The sequence below is a fragment of the Pteropus alecto genome, unplaced genomic scaffold (genome assembly GCF_000325575.1).
Source record: "Pteropus alecto unplaced genomic scaffold, ASM32557v1 scaffold135, whole genome shotgun sequence".
In the NCBI taxonomy this organism is placed as follows: Eukaryota; Metazoa; Chordata; class Mammalia; order Chiroptera; family Pteropodidae; genus Pteropus; species Pteropus alecto.
The window spans coordinates 2,884,708-2,906,821 of record NW_006438076.1 but is presented as its reverse complement, the minus strand read 5'-3'; the positions used below and the strand labels follow the sequence as shown (position 1 = coordinate 2,906,821).

Below are 22,114 nucleotides of genomic sequence, written 5' to 3'. Positions count from 1 at the left end.
TGCCGGTCCCCAGCCCCGCGCGGCCGGGTGGGGTTCGGGTCGGCACGTGGGCGCAGCGGGGCCCGGGCCGATTGGGTGGCCGCAGCCTGGGATCCCTTCCCTGGACCAGGTTTTCGCGGGAAGCCGTTTCTCTCGCTCCCTAAGAGGGAGCAAACGGGACAGTCCTCTTACCCGGAAAGTTTCCAGCCCTCACTCTGCGCCCAGGCTGAAGTGGCGCCCCACCCTCAGCATCCTCTGAGCCATGGTTTCTCTCACGACTACCCCCATCAAGCCCAGGAGGTCCGTGGGCTGGCTTTGCTGAAGGTGGCAGGCTTTGCTGGGTCCGGCTGTGTGAAGGAGTCACAAGGTCGCCTAGCAGAGCCCAAAGGTGGAGGTTTGTAGCTGCAGGCTGGCTGTGCCCAGCACACCAGGTTCACGTCGTGGGGGTCTTTGGGCCTAGCCCACTGTGCTCAGAGCTCTCTGGGCGGTGGGCAGTTGGGAGGGTTGGTGTGAGGATGAAGTACTGATAGGGGCAGAAACCCTGAGTTCAGCTGTCTGCTCTGGGTGCCTTCCAGGGTGGCCCCTGTTGGCAGGGCCGTCCAGGAGCTGCCAACATGTCTGCTAGGACTAGTACTACTCCTCTATCCCTCTTCCTGGGGGAGGCTCCCATGGGCCATTGGAGGCCTCATCTGCTGTTGCTACTTACTCTGTTTCAGACTGGGTCCCAAAGCTTTGGGGGACGCCTTCCTGAAGGCTGGGGTGTAGGCATTGTTGGGGTGCTTAGTGTGCACGTCTGACCTCATGGCCACCCACAGGCTGGCACTCCCACAGCCTTCTCAGGGAAGCCTGTGCTTTCCACCGCTGGAGGGAGGCACAGTGTGGAAGCCAAGTTCAGGCCGACTTACCCTTTGCAAAGCCTTGGGAACCTGCCTGATGTGGGCTAGGTTGCCAGTAGAGGCACAAACCAGTGCTGCTGCTCTCCTGAGCTGTGCTCAGCCGCCTGCCCCCTCCAGGCTTTGGCCCTGGCATTTGCCACAGAAGTTTTAAGTTAGTTGGTAAGTGTTAAGTGCTTTGAAAGGTGCTTGCACAGAGGAAGAGGTCTGTGTTTGCTAGGAGTCATGTTTCCCCCGCACTCTATCTCTCCAAAGCTGCCCCATAATTCTAGAGAGGGTGCCTGAGAGGTGCCAACCATTGGGGTCTAGAAATTAACTTATGGGGCTTTTTCTCTTTGCTGGGAGCTGGTCTGGGAATACCCCCTGCTTGAGCTGAGGTGGCCCAGGTCTCTCTGACTTGTTCCCTGCTCTGCTCCTGTCTTCACTCCAAGTGCTCTTTGTGTGCCATCCCTCAGCATCCGTGCACCGGGCAAGAGATCTTAAGTTTCATTTGGCCCTGGGTCCATCAAGCAGTTGAGAAGAGCCACCGTTGGGGCCAGCCTCCCAGAGTCCAAGTTGACAGGGATTAGGAGGTGGGTATACATGCAAAGAGAATTTACTAGAGGAAACTGAGGCTCGCCTGCTTGGACTGTGGGCTAAGAGGCACCTGTTGCTGGGGAGTGGGTTGCTGTTCAGGCCAACAGGGCATCCTCCCTGTGAGTGGAGGCCCAGGCCCAAGAAGCGTGCGGTGCCTTCAGAGCTGCCTTCCCTTCCCTCCCTGACCCAAAGCAGTGACTTCTTCCCCACTCCTCAGAAATAGTCCCTTGGCCCCTCCACCCTCCCAGTCCTCCTTTACTCCTAGGATCCAGTTTTCTGGGTAGAACCAAGAATCTGTTGCTTTCTGGAATTGTAACAAATCCTGGAAATGACTTCCTGCTTCACCAGCAGGAGCAGAGAGGCCAGACCCCCTTTCTGTGCTCCAGCTTAACCTGTGGTCATTCTACAGTGAACCCCACAGCCTGGTATCAGCCCTACGTTAGGTGTCCACCCAGGCCCTGCCTGGGCACAGTCTTTGGGTCTCTCCTCTGAGAGGCTGCCCCAATGGAGCTGTGAATTCTACCTCTCTGAATGGCTCCAAAGTGTGTACCCTCTGTCCAGGGGAAGGGTCGCTTTACCTCAGTAAGACAAAAAACAGTTCCAGCCCACAGGCGATGGAGAGGTCTGTCTTTTTGAAAGGGACCCTCCAGATCAGCGTCCCAGAGTGTCCCAGAGACTGAGGGCCAGGTCTACAGATGGTGACCAGAGCCCAGCCAAACTCTCTGGCCCTTGGAGATGGACACAGAACTCTGGAGAGCACGCTATCTGGGGGTAAGGGCGAGGCCCCTAGAAATCTTAGAGGACCTGCTCCCTCCATCCTGACTCCTCAGCTGCCCTGAAGTTAGGCATTTCCCTGAAGTGCTAGCTGGTCCTCAGAGCCTTCAGGGACTTGACCTGAAGCTGTCAGTTGCCTTGAGGAAATGACTAGCGTAGGCAGGCTTTGGTGGCATTAGTTTCCTTCTCTCCTTTGTCACCCCTTCCCAAAAGTGCTCAGCGCTTCTGCAGTGTTCTGAGTGCCCCCCTGCCATGGGCTGCTGGCTGCCCCTGGCCTCAGAATCATGCCTGACCCCTACCACATTCTGTGTGTGTGTGTCCCCCTCCCACTGTGTGTGTGTGTGTGTGTGTGTGTGTGTGTGTGTGTGTGTGTGTGAGAGAGAGAGAGAGAGACAGACAGACAGACAGACAGACAGACAGATGCTCTTTATCCTACAGATGGAGGAAGTGGTCAGATGTGGCTACAAATGAAAGCAGTGTGTGATGCCTGGGCCCCAGCCAGGTGCCCGGGCCCCAGCCAGGTACCCTAGGGCTTCAGATTGGTGCCCATGAGCCCAGCAGGGGCTGAACTCTTAAGGGGCTGTGCTGGGTTAGTTGGTTTTCAGGCTGAGGAGGGACATCTGTCCAGACCTGCAGGTTTTTTAGTCTTGACCCCTTGCCTAGGACCAAGAGATTTTACATCCAGGTCACTGCCCTGTCCCTGCCCATCCCATCACCTCAAAGCTGCTCCGCAGAAAGAAGATGTGGTTTGCCCTAGAATCTGAAGCCCTGGCTTCTACCCCTAGCCCAGCAGAGCTGAGGGTGCTGCTGCTAGGGCCGAGGAGAGGAGCGGGCTAGCGAGGCCCTCAGTGTCCACCGGGGCCTTGAGTAGTGAGGAAGGCCTGGCCGCAGAGGCCCAGAAGCAGCTACAGTTGTTGGATAGTCCCTGCTTCTTGCCTGTAGCTTCACTCCAAAGCCCATGAGGGCCATAGGCTCCAGTATCTGCTTTTCTGGGGGTAGAGAGGGTACTGTGGGTAATGGTGGCTAGAAAGGGGACTAGGACCAGTTTGCAGAGTGCTGGGCCAGCACACTGTGTTTTCTGCCTTGCATCCAGACCCTCCTCCTGAGTGCGGGTCCCAAGGGCTGCAATATTTGCGTCTTGTGCCCACGATCTGCTCTGTTTTCTGCCTATGCAGCCTCTGTCAATATCTGTCCTTATAATGAAAAGGGACTTAGTAAATGACAAAAGTAGTTACCATTTATCAGTCAAGCACTTATTAAAAGCCTGGCTCAATAAACTTAAAAAAGAAAGGCATGCTGTACACTTATTTACATCACTTTGTGTAAACCTCACACAGCCCTTCCATTAAGCCCATTTGTAAATGAAGAAATGGAGGCTCAGGAGGATTAAACTACTTGGCCAAGGTCACACAGCTCTTAAGCAGCTGAACTGGGATTCATATCCAGGCCTGTTTCCAAACTGCAATTTTCAACCCAGTTTTCCACTGCTCCCTGAGCTCATTTCACCTGTCCTGTGGTTCAGAGGTGTGAAGGGGTTTGCTCAAGGCCACAGTGTCTTGGTGACAAAGTGGGACTGCACACTCTCCTGATTCCCGGCCCGCAGCTGTGTGTACTACCCTGAAACCCACATCGTGGCCTGCCCATCCAGGTGCCTTATCCCCTGAGTCCAGTTTTCTCAGTTTGGGCCGGGCAGGGTAGGGTTCTCCTCCTTCCTTCCCTTCTTCCGCGCCCGCTGCTGGCCCCTCCCAGCCCCCACCTCTCTCTTTCCTGATAGTAATTGCTTCCATCTGGCCCGCCCAGCGCCTATGCCTTTGGAAAGGCGGTTAGGCTGCCGCCCACAGGGCTGCAAGGCCTCATCCTGCAACCAGGGCTACATGTGGGGATGGCAAGGGGCCCCGTGGGGCCTGAGCACGGGAACCAGCCAAGGTTGCTGCTCCTGGTGCCTGACGTCCCCAGATTCTCGCCAAGTGGGAGCACCTTTGCTCCTTGCCACCCTGCTCAAGGTCGGAGAGGCTCCTCCAAGACCTGCTTCTGAGTCCAGTGGTGAGCTTCCCTTCTGCCCTTAGAGGTTACTCAGACCAGGAGGAGGGAGGCCTGGTTGGAAGAGACAGCAGGAGAGAAGTGGGGCCAGCGGGGTGCGCTGGGGACCCACTGCTCCAGGGTCACGGGAGGGAAGCAGAGCAGGGCACTCTTGGTGGCAGAAGCTGAGGGACCCTGGAGCTTGGACAGGTGAGACTGTCATGTTCACTGCTATATTCTTCATGCCAGAAACGGTGTCTGGCCAGTATTAAGTGCTCAGTAAATATTTGTTTGCTGAATGAATGGAACCAGCAAAAGTGGGCATGAAGTTTCATATTTTGTCTTGATATAAAATGGAACTTGCACATTTAACAGTGTATTTAGTGCTCGGTTGCCTCCCTTGCCTTGTGCTCTGCCTCAGCAGCTGGGGACAACACTGCCAGCTTCCTCATTGTGGCCCTCTGGAGATTTCAGGAGCCTGCTTCTGCTTGAGGGGCAAGCTCCCTGCCACTGAAGGTCAAGGTAGACCAGTGACCTTGACAGGGATGGTCCAGAGGAGATGCAGGCATCGAGGGGCACGTTTGTGGTGTGGAATGGGCTTGGGAACTTTTAAGGTGTTTTCTTTCCTCCATGAGATTTAAGGATTTTAGTGTGAGCTCCAGAAACCTGTCTGTCATGTTCACTGCTATATTCTTCATGCCAGGAATGGTGTCTAGCCAGTAATAAGTGCTCAATAAATATTTGCCGAATGAATGGAAGATGGAGCTTGGTTTTCACTGTGTTCCGGTTTTGCTTCCCCTTTCCTTGGAGAGAGGGGCCAGAGCATAGACACATTTCCATTGGACTCGTGAGCTGTTTGTCAGAGAAGGACCTGCCCCTATTTCAGACTCGGAAAAGGCAGGCGGGAGTCCCCAAGTAGGGTGGGCAGGAGTCTGCCCCCATGATGGCATGTCCTCCATTTCACCCACCCCGAAGTCAGCTGGTCACATTCTTGTTCCCGTCACCCTCTCTTCAGCCCAACCTTTAGGTTCTTGCACAGACTGGTCCTAACCTCACCTCCTGTCCCAGCATCAGAATCCTCTGTGACATGAGGGGGCCCTGTGCTGGGCTGAGCCCAGATGGACTGCAGAGGGGGCGACCGGAACCATCAACCACAGACAGGTTGGGGGGCAGTGCTGTGGGTGGTGGCTGGGAGGGGCCATGAGCTGTCTTCTTGTAGACAGGGTGTATCCTTTCTGGGTGCACAGCCTTAATACTTTTGAATGAGAGAGCATTCAGACAACATCTCAGGACCTGGAATCCAGTGCTCAACAGATGCCAGCTGGTGTATTTTATGTGATGGCATGGGGAGTTGGGGAGACAGAATGTAAAGTGTCTACACTCTGGCCCTAGAAAGAGAAGCAGGTGGCTGTGCCAGAGTCACTCCTGAGGACATCCCTCGTGTCCTCTCCGTCCGCTACCAGCTGCGTGACCTCGGACAGGTTTCCGACTTTATTGGTTTTCTATTAGCACATCTGTTAATTGGGATATTAGTATCTGCTCCACCTCACAAGATCGTGATGCACAAATGATATAAATGATCATAAGCTGAAAGAGGCCTTAGACCCTAGGACAGGACCTGTAACTGTGGTATCCCCAGCACCTGGCACCATGCCGGAACATAGTAGCTGCTTAATAACTATTTTTGCAAATGAGGGAGCTGAGCCTCAGAAAAGTAACTTGCTGTTCAAGGTCAGAGTGTGTCTCCTGCCAGATGGGACTGCCTCGGGAAGGATCCCGGTCTCTCGGCCCCTCCATTCCAACCCCTGTCCCCATTTCATTGCTTTCTCTGAGTTCCTGGTGTCACTCGGCCTGTCTGTTCTCTACGCCCCAACGATCCAGGATTGCTGAGGCTGAGGCCCCTGGGGCATGGCTGGCTTGGGATGGGGGTGTGGGGGCTGGTGAGCTGGGATGAGCGCCATCCTCCTACTCCTGAACTAGCTTTGTCAGGATGAGCGAGTGAGCCCGGGGTGGTAGGAGGGTGTTCACAAAGTGGGAGCCCGTCCCCACGGGCTGTGCGGGCTGTGCTCTCCACACCTCCTGCCCCTTTTCTCCCCTCGTCCCCTCTTTTGCCCTTTTCCTCACTTTTTTCTTTTTCCCCGTCCTTTTCTGCCTGCTCTCCCATTTCCTCCTTTAGATTCCGTCATCCCTCTTCATGTCCGCCTCCTTCCCCTTGTCTCCCATCATACCCCAGATCTCGGCGTCCAGGTTGTCCAGACAGTGGCAGCTAGACTTGGTGGGTGGGTGCCCTGCAGGGCTGTGAGGTTCAGGGCACCTGCCGTCATGGGTGGCTGCAGCATTTTCTAGTGAACTGGCTCTTTCAGCAGCTGAGTTTGGGGAAGGAGCACTGCCCGCCCAAAGGGTGGAGTGCTTTGATCCGCAGCTCAGCGCCCTGGGTCCTCACCCACCTCCTTACACATCTTCCCGGGCGGAAGGCGGGAGCTTGTCCTAGAGCCTGAGAGTCTCCAGAGAAGAGCTAGCCACTGGGGCTTTGCTGGCCCCTGACCTCTGCCCTCCACTCCCCTCTCTCCAGAGCTCCAGCTCTCTCCCCAGAGGTACCTGCTGGGATGGAGGAGGCTGGCCAGAGCAGGAAGGAGGTTTCCGCTCAGACGCCTTCCAGGTGAGCACACAGTGTCATTCTTGGGCTGATGTGTGTCTGTGTGTGTGCATGCACACTATGAGTGTGCCCGTGGATCATGTGTGAGAGAACATGGGCATGCGTCCGCGTGCGGATGAGAACACGGTGCACTGTGTGGGTACTTCCGCTCTAGGCCTGTCACCGAGCAGCCCTCCTCCTAGCCCAGAGCTCTCCTCTGGTCTTTGTCACCCTGGCTTTGCACTGTGGCTTTGTTCTGTCTTGGGGGCCAGCTGGTCCCCTTCTGTGGTCCCACACAGTGGTAACTGGTCCCTGGCCACCCATTCAGCTGCCTGGGGGCCCTGGGGCCAGTGTTTGCCCCACCCCCAAAATGGAGGCGTGTGGGGGCTTCCTGCCTGGCGTCTCAATGCTGCCAAGGCAGAGGGAATGGGGAACAGCTGCGCTGGCTGAGTCCAGCGCCGTATGGATATGGTTTGACAACAAAGCTCCCTCTGTGTGTTCTCGGGCCCCTTACATAACCGGGGGTGAGGGGTGGGGACAGAGGGAGGCGGGCAGGAGGAGGTGGAGATGGGGACAGGGAGATACCGGGTTGGGGTGGCTGGAGAGGGCACAAGGACCAGGAGGAGAAGGGAGGCGAATGAGAGAGAGAGAGAGAGAGAGAGAGAGAGCGCGAGCGAGTGAGCGAGAGAGCGAGAAACCATTGAGAAGAACTGGAAGAGGGAGGAGAAAAAGTGTTTGTCTTGACCCTGTAAGTCTACTTCCTGCCTCCTGGGGTGGGAAAGACATGATGTCCAGATCTTCTGACCTTTACCATGTTGATGTCTTCCTCTCCCTGAGCCCCACCTATAAACCTGGCCACGCTGAGGAGTGCCCTGTAGGACCTGTCTGGGATTGAGGCCAGATGGGGTTTGGGGATGGGCCTCGGAGGCTGTCCTCGGCCCTACCCTGTAACCAAACATATTCCATAAAGATGGGAATCATTCTCCCTTGCCCTCAAATGTTTGTTCCTCCTTCCAGGCCCCAGGCCCAGCCACCTTTGTAGTGCTACCCGCCTGTGTAGTGCTGCTAAGCAGCAGACTGTTGCTTTCCCTGCGCCCTGTCAGGCAGGCCCCAAGGCTGCTCCCTTATCTTCTTACCCAGAACCTCCCCCAGCTCCAGGACCTCAGCCCACACCCTTCAGAGGCCCACGGGTCCTGTGTCCTGCACTCCCAGCTCCCTCAGTAATCGAGCCTTCTCTTCTCACCATCGCTACCCCTGCAGCTGCCCAGATAGAGTGAGAGAAAAATGTTCTTTCCAGAACAGCTGGACTGACAGTCCAGGAAGGCCAGGTAAGCTGGCCAGGCTTCAGGGTGTTCTTGGGGTATAGGTGCCCTGTACTAGGACCCTGATCTTGTCAGCTCCCAGGTGGGAAAAAACAGACACTCAGAAGAGGCCAGGAGGATGGGTGGGGACTTCAGATGGGGCCAGGGCCCCTGTGGCAGCTTGGTCTCCTGGGTTTTCTCAGGGTCTGTGTCTTCTCTGTGACCTAGTTTCTCTGAGCCTATTTCTGACACCAGGCTTCCTTGGAAAACATTTGATTTGGCCCAGAGAGTATGCTTGTCCCCAGGCTACAGTGGGTGAACCTGAGAACTGGTCCTAAAAGGCCAGGGAGGAGGAGCCGCTGTCGAGGCCCCAGGTTCTTCTGGGCATGAGAGGCAGGACCCAGGGTTCTGGCACTGGGCTTGACCGCTGGCATACCTTTAATTAGGTAGATTTAGGGTGTCTGCCTAGGGGTAGTCTGTCTTCCAGGGCACTGCTCTGTGGCGAGGTGGTGTGGGCAAACCCAGACCTGCCGAACAAGCCCTAGACTCTGGACTCCTCGATCCCCGGGCCCGGACCAGTCCCATCTTGCCCTCCCACCACCTCCTTCGGTCTGGGTCCTTGGATGATTCGAAATTGCTAAAGCCTCAGGGTTTGATCTCAGCAGGTCTGAGGCAGGATGCTAGGGGAGGGCCTTGGAGTTTCCTGCATTGGTGAGGGGTGTGCCTTGGAATAGTCCCTTTCACCTGGATCACCCAGATCAGGATTAGGTGCCAGGACAGGCAAGGAGGATGGTGAGTAAGCACTGTGTGGGCGCCGGGCAGGATGCCCTCTACCAGGGCAGTAGCCTCTGCCCTCTGCCTGACTGTGGGCAGCCGAGGACATTCCCTTGCCCCCTGGGGACACCGTCTTCCTGCTTTTGCTTTCCTGTAGCCCCCCACCCCCACCGGCCACCTCCCCAAGTGCCTTTGAGGGACAGGAGGGGCTCTTCCTGGGAGCTGGGCTGGGCCAGGCAGAGGGCTCCCCTTCACTCAACTTTGAGAGTTGAGGAGATTCCCACAGGGCTGGTTTAGCCACTCCCAGCTCCTCTGGAAGCTCTCTGGCTGGTAGCTCCAGGGACAACCTGACAAACAAATGCAGCTGGAGCCTGAGCTGACTGGTGAAGGAGCCTGGTTGGCAGTGCCCTGCACCGCGGGATGGAGGAAGAGTGTGCCCTGGCAGAGGGGACCCAGCAGCCCCTAGAAGCTGTATGTTGGGGCGGGGGCAGTGAAGGAGGAGGGGTGGGGAGTGCATGCGTGTGTGTATGTGTGTGTGTGTGTGTGTGTGTGCGCGCGTAGGGGTCATCACATTCCTGTGCATTTGTTTTGCGGTGTGCCCCCATGTTTGAGCAGGGATCGGTGTGTTTGTGCACAGAGATAACATTTGTAGGTTTTTGACATGGGAAGGTCTGAATGGGCTAGAGCAGAGTTGACCTAAGAAGGGACTCAGAGTCTTCCTGGTGCCTTCTGGCTCTGGGATACGGATGGAGTTCCGGGTGCCCACACAGATTTGCCTCCTCATTGCTGCATGAGGGCTAGGTGAGCCCAGGGACAGAGGTGGCTCTGGTTGTCTCTGATAATCCGAGCCTCAGCCAGCCTTCCCACCCGCTCTGCCCTGGGCCCCAGGCCAGAGGGACCATTGCTCAGCCTGGAGGGTCTGCATCTTCCGCAGCAGCACCTAGAATGCTAGCCACCTCTCTCCTTCCCTCATCCTTAACCTTTACTTGGAGGAGAGTCCTAGATACAACTGGTTCATTAAAAAGCCTTACTGATGTGAAACAAGCTCAAAAGATTCTTTCCTGCTGGCTTCTCTATCCCCAGGGTACAGGCTGACACAGGAAATGGAGGTCTTGATTTCCTTTTTCATGGGATCGTTCCTCTTCTAGAAACCCCACCAGGTGCTCTGCCGCTTTCTTCCACCCACAGCAATATGCACAGCACTATTCCCCATTCTCACCCTGCTCACATCTGCATTTGCAGCCGCTCCCTGGCGCTAGCATCGCCACCTCAGCTCCACCTCAGATCATTAGGTGTTAGATTTTCATAGGAGCACTGGTCTCTGGTGCCAAAAAGGTCGCGGACCACTGCCCTGTACTGTCTCTGCTTGCGGACTTTAGGAGTACCTGCTCTGGAGAGGGGATATAACTAGCAGAAGGAACATTGCTCTGGAAATAAGGCACTGGTCAAGTGAGAGGGTAATGCTTCTGGAGCCTGGTGGGCAGTACCCTGCTTCACAGGAGGCAGGTAGAGAGTGCTTTGGCAAAGGAGACCGAGCAGCCCCCAGAAGCTGTGGAGAGGGGCTGCTGCTCAGCAGAAGGAGCATACCTCTGCCCCGCCTGAGGATCTGTGACCAAACTCTGTTGAGATGGCTGTCAAGTGAAACTAGTCAGAGAACTGGGTGCCGTTTCCAGGAAGGTGCTGCACCCGGAAAAGGAGAAAATGGTTTCTCCAATGTGGCCTCCTCCCTCTTCCCCACCCCATGCTCCTCCCCACCCAAGCATGCATCCCGAGTCTGGCCAGTCCTTGAGATCTACGGTAAGTGCAGGACAGAGTCTGGCTGGCAGGGCCCTGCCCCCCTTGGCAGCTGCATATGTCCCCTGTGGCATGTGCAGTAGACCTTCAGCCAGGAGGAGAGCTGAGTGTGTTTATGGTTGTAGGACCGAGTAGGGGCTGTGGTTTCAGACCTCTCCCTTTGCTAGGATGGGCAGAGCTTGAGGGGAGAAGGTCTGCCACGCACTGGGGGACGCCTAGGCCAGGAGTCACCTTCAGCTTCCGCTGGCCAAGTGCTGGCTCTGGGCCCAGCCTATACTAAGGCTGTGGGCTTTCAATCCTGGGATGTGTCTTGAGGCTCACACACCTCCCGGAACTTGCTCTTGCCACATACAGTTCACAGACGAAGAATCTGAGGCTCTGAGAGATAGAGGACCTTGTCAGGGGCAGCCAGCTTGTTACCACGGAGTCCAGGTCGACCTCAGACAGCTCACCCCAGATCCCTGGGTGGGATAGAGCGTAGGAATTTTGAGCAATGTAGACTGCTTGAATCCTTAATTCCTGACTCCACCACTTTCTAGCTGTCTGATCTTGGGACTCTTCGCTTAGTCTTTCTGTGCCTTAGCTTCCTCTTCTCTAAGTCGTAATAAAAGGGAACTACTCCCACAGTGTTTTACAAATAAGATGAGATTCTGCAGAACAGCCCAGGGGTCTTTTAAAAATGAATGCAGAGTGTTGCTCTTCTGTGGATGCCCTCTAGTGACTTCTCATGGGACCTTGATCAAATCCAAGGTCCTGGGTAGTCTGTGATGTCCTCCACCACCTAGCCTGCGTGGCCTTCCTGGCACCACTGTTGGCTCTTCCTCGCTGTGTCCAATCGCATTGGACTTCTTTCTGTCCTTCCCCCCTGACAAGCCTCAGAGTCTTTGCTCTCCTCTCCTCAGTCTGGAACCTCCTCCACCATCCCCTACCACCCAAAGAAGAGCTTTGCCCTTCTTTGCAAGGCCACCTTTCACTCAGGTCTGAGAGCAGAGAGAGGTAGCTGCCCCGGCCCTCCCTTTTTTACTGCCTTGTTTTATTGGCCTTATAGTGTATATCACTGTTATATAATATTACTCATTTGTTTGTCATGTATCTCTCCCCACATAGTTATACACTGTAGAGCACAGGCCTGTTTCCGTGTTTACTGGTATAGTACAGAGCCTGAGAGAGTGCCCTGCATGCAGTAGGCCCACAGTTCCTGTTGGCTCCAGGTTTTGCTGGACTGCCCAGCTTCACCATGTCCTGGGAACCCTTGGGACCTCAGCCCACCTTGGGATAGGGGTGGTCTTCCAAACGAGCCCTTCTGAGGGGAGAAGGGAGATGTCCTCCATGGCTTTCCTGGACTCACACACAGGGTGAGTCCTCAGGGTGACTTCAGAGTGTTGACCAGCTGTCCTAGACAGGCCAAAGGTGGCAGGAGTCAGTTTTCCAGAAATTACCTGTTGGTAGTAAAAAAGATGTCTTTATGAGTTTAGTAGAAATGGCACACAGAAAGATAAATAACAGTGGGCTGGCTGTGCTAGCTTCGCCAAGGCTGCTTCTGGCAAACACCTGTTTGTATACACCCAGATTTTTCTACTAGGCAGTTTTTAAACTTGGCAAGGAGAGGAGGGAGTATTAAGCTATTCTAAATGATGTTGCCGCTAGCCCGTACAGAGCTTTCCAATATAGCAGAATAAATGACCCCTGAAGTTGGATACCGTCCTGTACCTGGACATGTGGTTTGACAAGCAGAAGCGGGGCTGGAGTCACCCCCCGCTCACCCCTTGCCCAGGCCTGACCGTGCACACTCAGAGTGCATAACAGTTCCCGGCAGCCCTGCTCCTGCCACTCTCTGCCTGTGGAGTGAGACGTGAAGAGGGATAAGAATGGCCCGTGTCCGCTGGATCTGTGAGAGCTCCTTAGAGCTCCTCTTACCTGGCATACCCGACTGGGTAATTAATATGGTAGTGCCATTGTCTTTATCCCCGTGTGACCCAACAGAAAACCTGAGACCTGGAGAGGTGACTTGTGTTAACACTCGCACAGCTAGTGAGTGGTCTATCGCAGTTGAGGTCCAGGTGTGTAAGACTCCAAGGTTTATATCCCTGACTTTTTATTCTTCTCTTTCTAGCAGGTTTTTCGTTGAAAATGTATCATACTCACCAGGGGAAAAAGTTAAATATACAAAAGGGTATGGGATAAAATTGTATGTGAAGAAATTGTCTCTTCCATTCCGGACCCCTGTCCTCAGGGCTTCTTTCTTGAGAGGCAACCACCTTAGTTTTTCTGCATCCTTCCAAATAATCTATTGATGTACGGACATATCCACGTATGCCCATAAGTCTCTCGTTAAGAGCACATCTGGAGATACACAGAACACTGTTTTCCAACTGCTTTTTCAGAAATCGATTATATACTTTGGAGAGCCTGTGATAGCAGCATGCATGGATTGACATCCCCTTTTTCACGGCTGCATAGTGTCCTGTTGTCTGTGCCATGATGCATTTAAGCAGGTCTCTGCATAGATTTTCAAGTCGTGCCTGTCTTTTGCTGTTGCAAATAGGGCTGCTCTAAAGATCTTGATAGGAAAGTCTGTGCATGAAAAAGGATACTTTACTGTAGAATAAACTTACGACAGTGGAAATCTAAGGCTAAACGGGATTTTGATAGATATTGCCAGATCACCTCCCACAAGGTGGCCCCAGGTTTCGCTTCCACCAGCCAATCTGAGAGAGGCCTGGTGGCCTAGCTCCAGCAGCAGCTCAGGCTCATGGGCCTCTGGAGCATTGCTGTTAAGATTGGTAAAAAACTTGTGTCTCTGCCACGCTGATTTTCCAGTGTAGTTGAGTATCTTTTCCTATATTCCTAGTATATTTACTGTAAATTGTATATTCATGTCCTTGACCAATTTATATATATATATATATTTCTTTTTTTCCTTATTGATTGCACATTATAGGTTAAGAGAATTAACTAGTCTGTTACACATATATTACAGATATTTTCCCCATTTTTCATTTGTCTTTTAGCTGTTCTCTCCCTTTCACTCATGTAAATTTTTATGTAGCTGAATCTATCAGTTTTTTTCTTTTATAGCCTCTGAATTCGTCTTAAAATCTCTACTTTTTCTTTCACTATGAACATATTTCAAACTAATGAAAAATAATATACCAGACCCCAATAATAACCAGCCACATTTAACAAACGTACGCATTTTCCCATATACATCTTCTTTAAGAAATAAAATATCACAAGTACAGAACTAAAGCCTTGCCCTTACAACCTGTCTTATTCTTCCTCATCTTCCCAGAATGTAATACTTACTTGAAGTTGGGTGTACCCCTATATTTTATTGTTTTACCTTACACAAAGCACAGTATTTACACATGTACGCAAAACAGTGCTACCTATCTGCAAACATGCACTTATAGAATAGTTTTGTAGGTTTTTAACTTTCAAGTATGGTCATGTTCTATTTAAGGACAAGGCTACATTCTGAGAAATGCATTGTTAGGCGATTTCGTCATTGTGCGAATGTCATAGAGTGCACTTAACAAACCTAGACGGTGTAGCCTACTGCACATCCAGGCTGTATGGTAGAGCCTGTTGCTCCTGGGCTACAAGCCCATGCAGCATGTTACTGTGCAAAACAACACCAGATTAAATCAAGCACGAGAGAAAATGATGTAATCAAGAGATATATGAGGCTGCTGCCTGCATAGCAGCATACGGTTTTACAGCAGACTTTTTTTTTTTGTAAGTGGAAAGAGTACACTCTAAAATAATGACAAAGAGTACAGTATAGTAAATAGTTGTTTATTATCATTATCAACTGTTATGTACTGTACATAATTGTATGTGCTATACTTTTATACGGCTGACAGCGCAGTAGGTCTGTTTACACCAGCATTGGCACAAACCCGTGAGTAATGTGTTGCACCATGGTATTAGATGGCTGCGATGTCACTAGGTGATAGGAATTCTTCAGCTTCATTATAATCTGATGGGACCACCGTCGTATATGTCAACTGAAAAGTCGTTATGTGGTGCATGGCTGTAACAGATCCACGCTTATGTATCTTTTTGCAGCACTGTTTAAAAAATTAACATCATGTTTCAGGCTTATCCAGTTGATCCATCTAGAGTAACTTCTTCCGTTTAAATGTCTGTATAGTATTCAGTTGTATGAATATACCACGGTTTATTCAGCTACCCCTCCACTCATGGACATGTAAGATATTTCCATTTTGTTGCTGTGTCACAGTGCTGTGATAAACATCCTTAATGGGTATACATACCCATACAGGGGTGGGTTATACCGAGCTATGCCTGCTCATGGAATTACTAGATTGTAAAGTGTGCACAACTTCAGCCTTACTAGATATTGTGAATTGTCTTCCAAGCCATTATATCAATGAACTCCTACCAGCAAAGTGCGAGAAATGATAATTCAGCTTTCATCTGCATTCCCTGCTCACTGGCGAGGTTGAACATCTTTTCATATCCATTAGGTGTTTGAGTTTAATCTTTGAATTGCCTTTTTCTGTCCTGTGCTTTATTCTCTTTGGTTCCTTGGTCTTTTATTGATTTGGAGTAGTGATATATCCAAGTATTTGTTGATTATATGCCTTGTGTCTGAATTGTCTAATGCCAGAACTCTTAACCACTGCACCACTGGCCGTGCCTGGGGCTGAGCAGCTTTGAGATAATCTCTTCTGCAGAGGCGGGGACCCCTCAGGAGAGGAGTCTAAACAAGGGCCTGGGCACTATCTCTAGGAGATGCTGCACCTAGAAAGAGAGAAAACAACTTCTCCAATGTGACCTCCTCCCTCCCTCCCACCCCATGCCCCTCACCACCCCAACATATCCTCTGAGGCTGGCCAGTCCTTGGGATCCACATCTCCTGTGGGCACAGTCTGGCTGGCAGTGCCCCGCCTCCTTTGGCAGCTGCACGTGTCCTATGTAGCATATGCAGTGGACCCAGCGGCCAGGAGGAGCGATGAGTACTGGTCTCAGCCTATCAGAAACCAGTGTTTTATGGTTGGACTCATCCTTGTGGTTCTTACTATGATGATAAGATGTCCTTCAGCAGTGATCATCAAGAAACTTTGAAAAAAAAAAAAAAGGTTTATTACTTAGAGGACCCGGATAAACACTACGTACCTCAGGCCACAGAGTGAGGATGTGGGGTTGGTGGGGAGAATGAGCCTGGGGTTCTGCTTTAATTGGGTTTGAAGGTACAGGCCTAGGGTTTGAAGCACTTACTCTTTACTGGTGAGTTTAAAACATAAGAGTGGGAATGTAAAGTGTGGGAAGAGAATAAAAACCCAGAGGTCCAAATGGTCGGTTATCGAAATCAACCCAGATCTTTAACACAAAGTAGCTGAGGGTGGGAGGTGGCCTGGCTTTTTATCTAGTGGCATGGCTGGCAATGCGTGTATTTGAGATAGCTGTCTTTGAAGTGGATGCCATTTCGGAATCCAGCTCCCTTCCCTCTGCTTCCAGGAGGCTAGAGGTGCTTTGAGGTCTAGGGTTCAAGCCCTGGATTTTAGCCCAGGCTGCCCCTCTTGAAGAACAAGTGAGGAGGAAGGAAGTTTTCCTGGGTAAGAGGGGCTCTTCAAGCCTGTCGCTCTCCTGGGACCACACGGGGTTTTTTGGCTGACGTCAGCTCATGGTGTGGTCCAGCAGCCTTGGAGCTGATAGTGGTTAAGATGAGTCAAAGGTAGTAAAGATGTCCTGTGAGCTCCTGACATCTGTCTGGCAGAATATGTGGCACTCGCTGGCTCTGCCAGCTGCAGACCTGAACCTCTAGCCATCCCCTGCACGTCGTATGCCCAGGTCTTTGCAAATAAGGGTCTAGGACATTTTAACTTGGTAAAACATTCTGTTCACACTTCTGCTCGTTTGCTCGTTTATTTATTCATGTAAATATTTGTCGATTACCTGCCATGGTTTGGCATTGAATTTGGTGCTGGAGATAATGTGGGCTATAGGAAGCCCCTGCTTCTTTGGGGCGTGCAGCCTCGTCAATATAGGAGACGGTGTGGTCTAACTGCTACAAGGGAAATTAAACAAGGTGACATGGAGAGACAGACCATGGGGGCCAAGGAGTCTCCTAGATTCGAGTCTGGGACTCCATGCGGGAAGGAAGTGTGGGAGGGAGAGTGGCCAGGACCAGGATAGGCTGAGGAGGGAGGCCTGGGCATGGGTCCCAAAAATGATCTCAGAGCCCCCAACATTTATTTATACTGTTGCCAGCTCCTGCCCTGACAAGGATTCAGATGTGAAACTGTTGGTGCTGACCTTCACCTTGACCCTGCCTCCATTTTCAAATGGGGGTCAGGGTACAGAGGGGGCGTGCAAGCTAAAATTCTTACTTTCGGGAAGGAGAGAGTATGTTTAGGGAGTGTTGGTGAGGCCTTGGGTTACTCAGGGCCTTCTCAGTTCAGTGGACAGTCAGCTCTGTATAGTTTAAGGTTCTTTGTCTTCTGCACTTTTGGTCACAGCATAGACTGAAAAATAGTTTGTGTGTGTGTGTGTGTGTGTGTGTGTGTGTGTGTGTGTGTGTGTGTTTAAATAATGTCATTTACCCCACAGTCTTCACAGTTGCAGCATTTGAATTTACTTAGTATGCGAAGATGGGAGTATTGCTAGTTGTTACCTTTCACTGTGTGCCTTACCTGGTTTATCTCGTTAACCCCCACAACCAAACTGTGCCTGGGGCCATTTACCTCCATTTCATAGACTGGGAGGCCGAGGCTTAGGGATGCTAAGTTGTTTCCCCAAAGTCACACATCTGGCAAGTGGCGGAGGCAGGGTTCAGACCCAGTGGCCAGTCCTCTGGGCACAGCTCTTAGCCAGAGGAGGAGAGAAGGCTCTGGCAAGGCAGTGCCATATGACCTGCTGGCCAGCCCAGATGTGGCCATCTGTGTGGGCCTGTGGTATGCGAGGCATGGCTGAGGGCCAGCCCTGTGCAGGTGCTGGGGCAAGATGCCAGGGTCAGGAAGAGGTTGAGGGCAGGGGCAGGTGGCTGTGTCTTCTTGAACTGCGCCTCCACACCCAGGGCCTGGATAGCCAAGGGTTTTTTTAAGAGAGGGGTGTTCTAGGCTGGTGTGCGGAGACCTCAGAAGGTGCACAGTGTGGCTGGTGAATCAGAATGACCGAGGCCCCTCCTTAGGCGTCCCTGACCCCTGATTTAGCCTTCCTAATGTGGAGCTTGATGAGTGAGATCTTGTAAGTTACCTGGCCTAGCGCTGTCCGAGAGGAATGGGATGGGAACCACTCCTATAAACCACGTGTGTAACCCAGTATAGCCAAAATATTATTTTAGTGTTTGATCAGTGTAAATAATTTTAAGGTGATAGTGTACTTCTTTGGTACTAAGTCCAAAATCCAGTATATATTTGCCACTTAGAACATACCTCAGTGTGGACCAGCCACACTGCAAGTACTCTACAGGGACCGTCATGTGGGACAGGGCCGGGCTGAGCTGTCCATTTTCAGGAGAGGTGTCTAGAGGCCAGAGGAGGTAGTGGGGACTGGCCATGCTGTTAGTGAGCTGGGTTCAAGCCCTGAGTCTGTAGTGCCTCGTATCTTTGGATCCTTGGGGCCAAATTCATCAGCTCCTGGGTGGGAGGTCTGAGGAGAGTAACTTGCAGGAAGGACCTCTGACCAGGAACCTAAGGCAGGTCCATGGCCACGCCAGATTTTCCTTTTATTTATCCTGGGCATGGACTTGACCAATTGAATCCCCACCCTGCCACACCACTTTAGCTTTCTGTGGAATTCAAAGCGTCTGCCCCTCTCTGGCCGACACCAGAAGTATGATTTTCAAGTGGCTTCCTTTGGTGTCTTATGACTGGCAGCTGATGAAATGGATGATACCAAGTTTTTATGAAGGAAGCTGCAGTGCTGGGCTGTTGGAGGCACCTCGTGAGGAGGTAGCCTGTGGACCCCAGGGGCGAGGAGCAGTGAGCCTTGTTGCACTGCAGTGGGAAGACTGTTCAGCCCCTTTTCCTCTGGACTTGGATGTCTGGAGAGACGCCCCCGTCTGCTCACTGATGGGCCTTGGGGTAGTTGGTCAGTCGTTCTGCCCTCTGCTGCCTGGAAATGAGCCTGGCTGCCCAGCGGACATGCTGTGATCACGCTATGCTGGTCAGTGATGCTGGGAAACGACACAGTCTGTGAGCTGTGTCTGGCCAGGGGCTGCGCCAGAGGGGCTGACGGCCTCTTCCCCTCTGCTCCACCTGCACTGTGACAGTGACGTCCTCGATGAATAGATCCACTGATTAATTTGACAAATCTGTATTGAGAGCCTACTGTGCCAGCACTGTCCTAGACACTGGTGATACAGCAGCCAACAAAATGACAAAAATAATCTTTGCAATAGGGAGGTGGATCTGAAATGTTGGGTCTCTACAGAATTTTTGTTGGGAGGTGGAGAAGGTGAGTAAAGAGCTAAATGTCTAGTGGAAAAGCACTCCAGGCTGAGCTAGTGGCAAGTGCAAAGGCCCAGGGGAGGGAGTGCACCTCGCCCAATCTAGAAAGCCTGGGGCTAGGGCGAGTGGAGAAGGAGAGCGGAGGGTTGCTGGCTGGCAGGTCATGTGTGTTCTTATAGGTCGGAGCAAGTTCATGGGCTTTCTCTCTAAATGATGAGGAGCCTGTGGAGGGTTTTCGAGCAGAGAAGTGTTGTCTGGTCCATCTATTCTGCAGAATTAGTTAGTTAACCATCCATCCCCATGAGTAATGGGTTAAAGTGGACTAGGACCTCCAGTAGAACCCTCATGGCCTTACCTAGCAGTTGTGTTAATTATAGTAAATTCACAGCCCAGCTTGAGTCCCCTCTGGAATATTGACAGCAAACACTTAGCCAAGAGGACGCCCTGCAGCTTAACTGACACCATCGAAATTTGTCCGCATTGTCTATAAATGTGGCCCTAGCTGGCTGAGGTGAAATGTGTGTAAGCAGGTGTCATACAGCCCTACTCTTCAGTTCAAAGGTGTAGCCACACAAGTTCAAGGCCCAGGAGACGTGGCTTACCAGCTGAGGGATTTCAGCCCCATGCCAATGGTGGGACGTGACTGCATGAAAGTGAATGCAGTCATAGCCAGCATTCCTGGAAGTCTGGTGTCCAGATGGAGGGCAAAAGTCATCCTGCGAATACAGCTATGTGCACTGAGAACATGCTGGAGAGCTTCCAGCCCAGCCCCAGGGCTGGGGGGGGTTGGGGGGGTGGGCACCTAGAGACTGTGTCTCACGAGGAAGCCTGCCTGAGAAGGAGTGGAAGCTTTCTTCTAGAGCTGGTGTAAGCACTGAAGGCCTTTGGTGCGATAGAGGGCTGACCTCCCCTAGTGGCTGCAGAGGAAGCAGGCGGACACCCCAAAGACCTTGGTGTCTGGGGAATCGTTCCTTCACAGGGTGGTGTGAGAGGCAGCAGAGGTGGGGGTCCGGGCTGTGGGCTCTGGGCTAAGTGGCCTGAGTTCCAACCCCATGCCTCACCAGCTGTAAAATCCTGAGTAAGTCGCTGGCCTTCTTTGTACCTCAGTTCCTTATCTCCAGAATGGAGGTAATAATAGTGTTTGACTCACAGGATTGAAATCATACTTGGACAGCCCTTGAAGTGTCTAGCAGAGTAGTTCTCAACATTTGGTAATGTCTGGAGACATTTTGGTTGTCACAGCCGGGGAGTACGGGGTCCTACTGGCATCTAGTGTGTGTCGAGGACAACATCCTGTGGTGCACAGGATGGGCCCCAAAGCAATGGTGAGGAGGGTGAGACCCCATCCCCACGTACAGAGTCGTACCTAGTAAGTGCATGTGCGTTTCAGTTATGAACGAGGGACGGAGTACATTTTTAATCTCCTTACTCATATGTCAAACATTTATAATACGTCTGCTACATTCTAGGCACTATGTTAGGGTCTGGAGATATGAAGAACCCCTGGACCACAGAGGCCACAGTCTCATGGGCAAGATATGGAAACACATAACAATATAATATAAAGTTTTATAGTGTGGTAAAGCATCTTCTGTATTCCAGGTACTCTGATAGACTCTTGGTATAAACAAGCCTCTGAGTTCAGAGGTCAGAGGATAGTGGGCAAGACATGAAAAGCAGTCATTCTATGAAATTATGTTACCTGTGAAGTGATAAAATCGAGATATAAACAATATTTTGTGGGAAGAGAAACATCAGTTGTTTAGAAACTTCAGTTGTCGGAAGAGACTTCTTGGAGGAGAGGCCGTTGAGCTAGGCTGAAGGAGGAGTGAGATTATCAGGCGAGCAGGGGGGGAGGGGCTTCGGGCAGAGGCAGGATGTGGAAGGAAGATGGAGCTCCTGTCACGTGCCTGGAGGAGGGTCGGAGATGCACCTGCAGGGCTGTGGCCTGAATTTGAAGGGCCCTGATTGCCTCTGAGGAGTTTTGGCTCTGCGTTTAAGGAATGGGGAGCTGTTGAAGTAGGACGGTGGTTTGATCCAAATCGTTTCTTAGAAAGACAGCACGTTGGCAGGTCTGAAGCAGGGGTTTGAGTGAGACAAGACTTGTGTTAAAGAGACCAATTAGGAAGCAGGTGAATTGGGGTATGATCTGGAATCAATCTCTGGCTTGAGAAGAGAAGGAGGGCTGTATTCTGAATATTCCTGAGACTCTAGACTATGTGGCCTTTGTGCTGAGTTTTAGAAAACTTTTTGTCCCCTGAACTTCCCATGGTGCCAAGCATTGAGCTGAAGCTGAGCAAACTTTTGCTAGAATGAGGATATAGTGCAGAATCGATAATATTTAGTAACTATTTAGTAGGGATAGTGTGAAGGGAAGAGGTGTCAGAAGACTGAGTTGATGATAACGGAAGGGAGAGGGAGAGGTGGGTCCAGTTTGAGACATGCTGTGTTTGAAGAATTCAGATCATCCTGGTAGATGTGCCATAGGAAATGAGAACTATTAGGATGGGGTCCGGGAGAGAAATTAAAGGGCCGAAAATAAAGAGCTGGGATCATTAGGGTAGGAGAAGCAGTTAAATCTCTGAAAACAAATGAGCTTGTCCTACGAAAACAAGCAGGGGGAGAGCGGAGGTTCAAGGGCACATCCCTGAGATCGCTGGCACTTAAAGGAAGTGGAGCCAGGAAGAGAACCTGGAGAGGATCTTGACCAGAAGCCAAGAAGGAGGCGTCGGCTGACAGTATGAAAGGCTTCACAGAGTGGAAGAGTGGAGGAGGCTGCCGACAGCTGCAGCGAGAGCGATTTCAGCGTAAAAATGAGGGCGGGAGCCGGGGGGTGGGGTGGGGTGGGGTGGAGTGGGAAGTGAGGAAGAAGCACAGTTAAGGAAGCGTGACAGTTGGAGGCAAGGACAGAGAGACAGGGTTGGCTTGAGGAGGAGACCGAGGCAGAGA

The 22,114-nt window shown here is 52.0% G+C and overlaps 1 protein-coding gene across 10 annotated transcripts in view; it reads left to right on the top strand.

Annotated features, from left to right (window-relative positions):
* Positions 1-82: 82 nt before the first annotated feature.
* The window catches only part of ST3GAL4 (ST3 beta-galactoside alpha-2,3-sialyltransferase 4), a 33,832-nt gene continuing 11,800 nt past the window's right edge, over positions 83-22,114 (top strand). For 4 of the 10 annotated variants that reach the window (XM_025049180.1, XM_025049178.1, XM_006915191.3 and 1 more), the window contains exons 1-2: positions 1,430-1,444; positions 6,814-6,900. The gene's annotated coding sequence lies outside the window, so the exon portion shown is untranslated. Of the gene's footprint in view, positions 374-984; positions 1,445-6,801; positions 6,901-22,114 lie in introns of those variants that run through there. The other 6 variants (XM_025049184.1, XM_025049183.1, XM_025049182.1 and 3 more) reach the window with 5 other exon arrangements.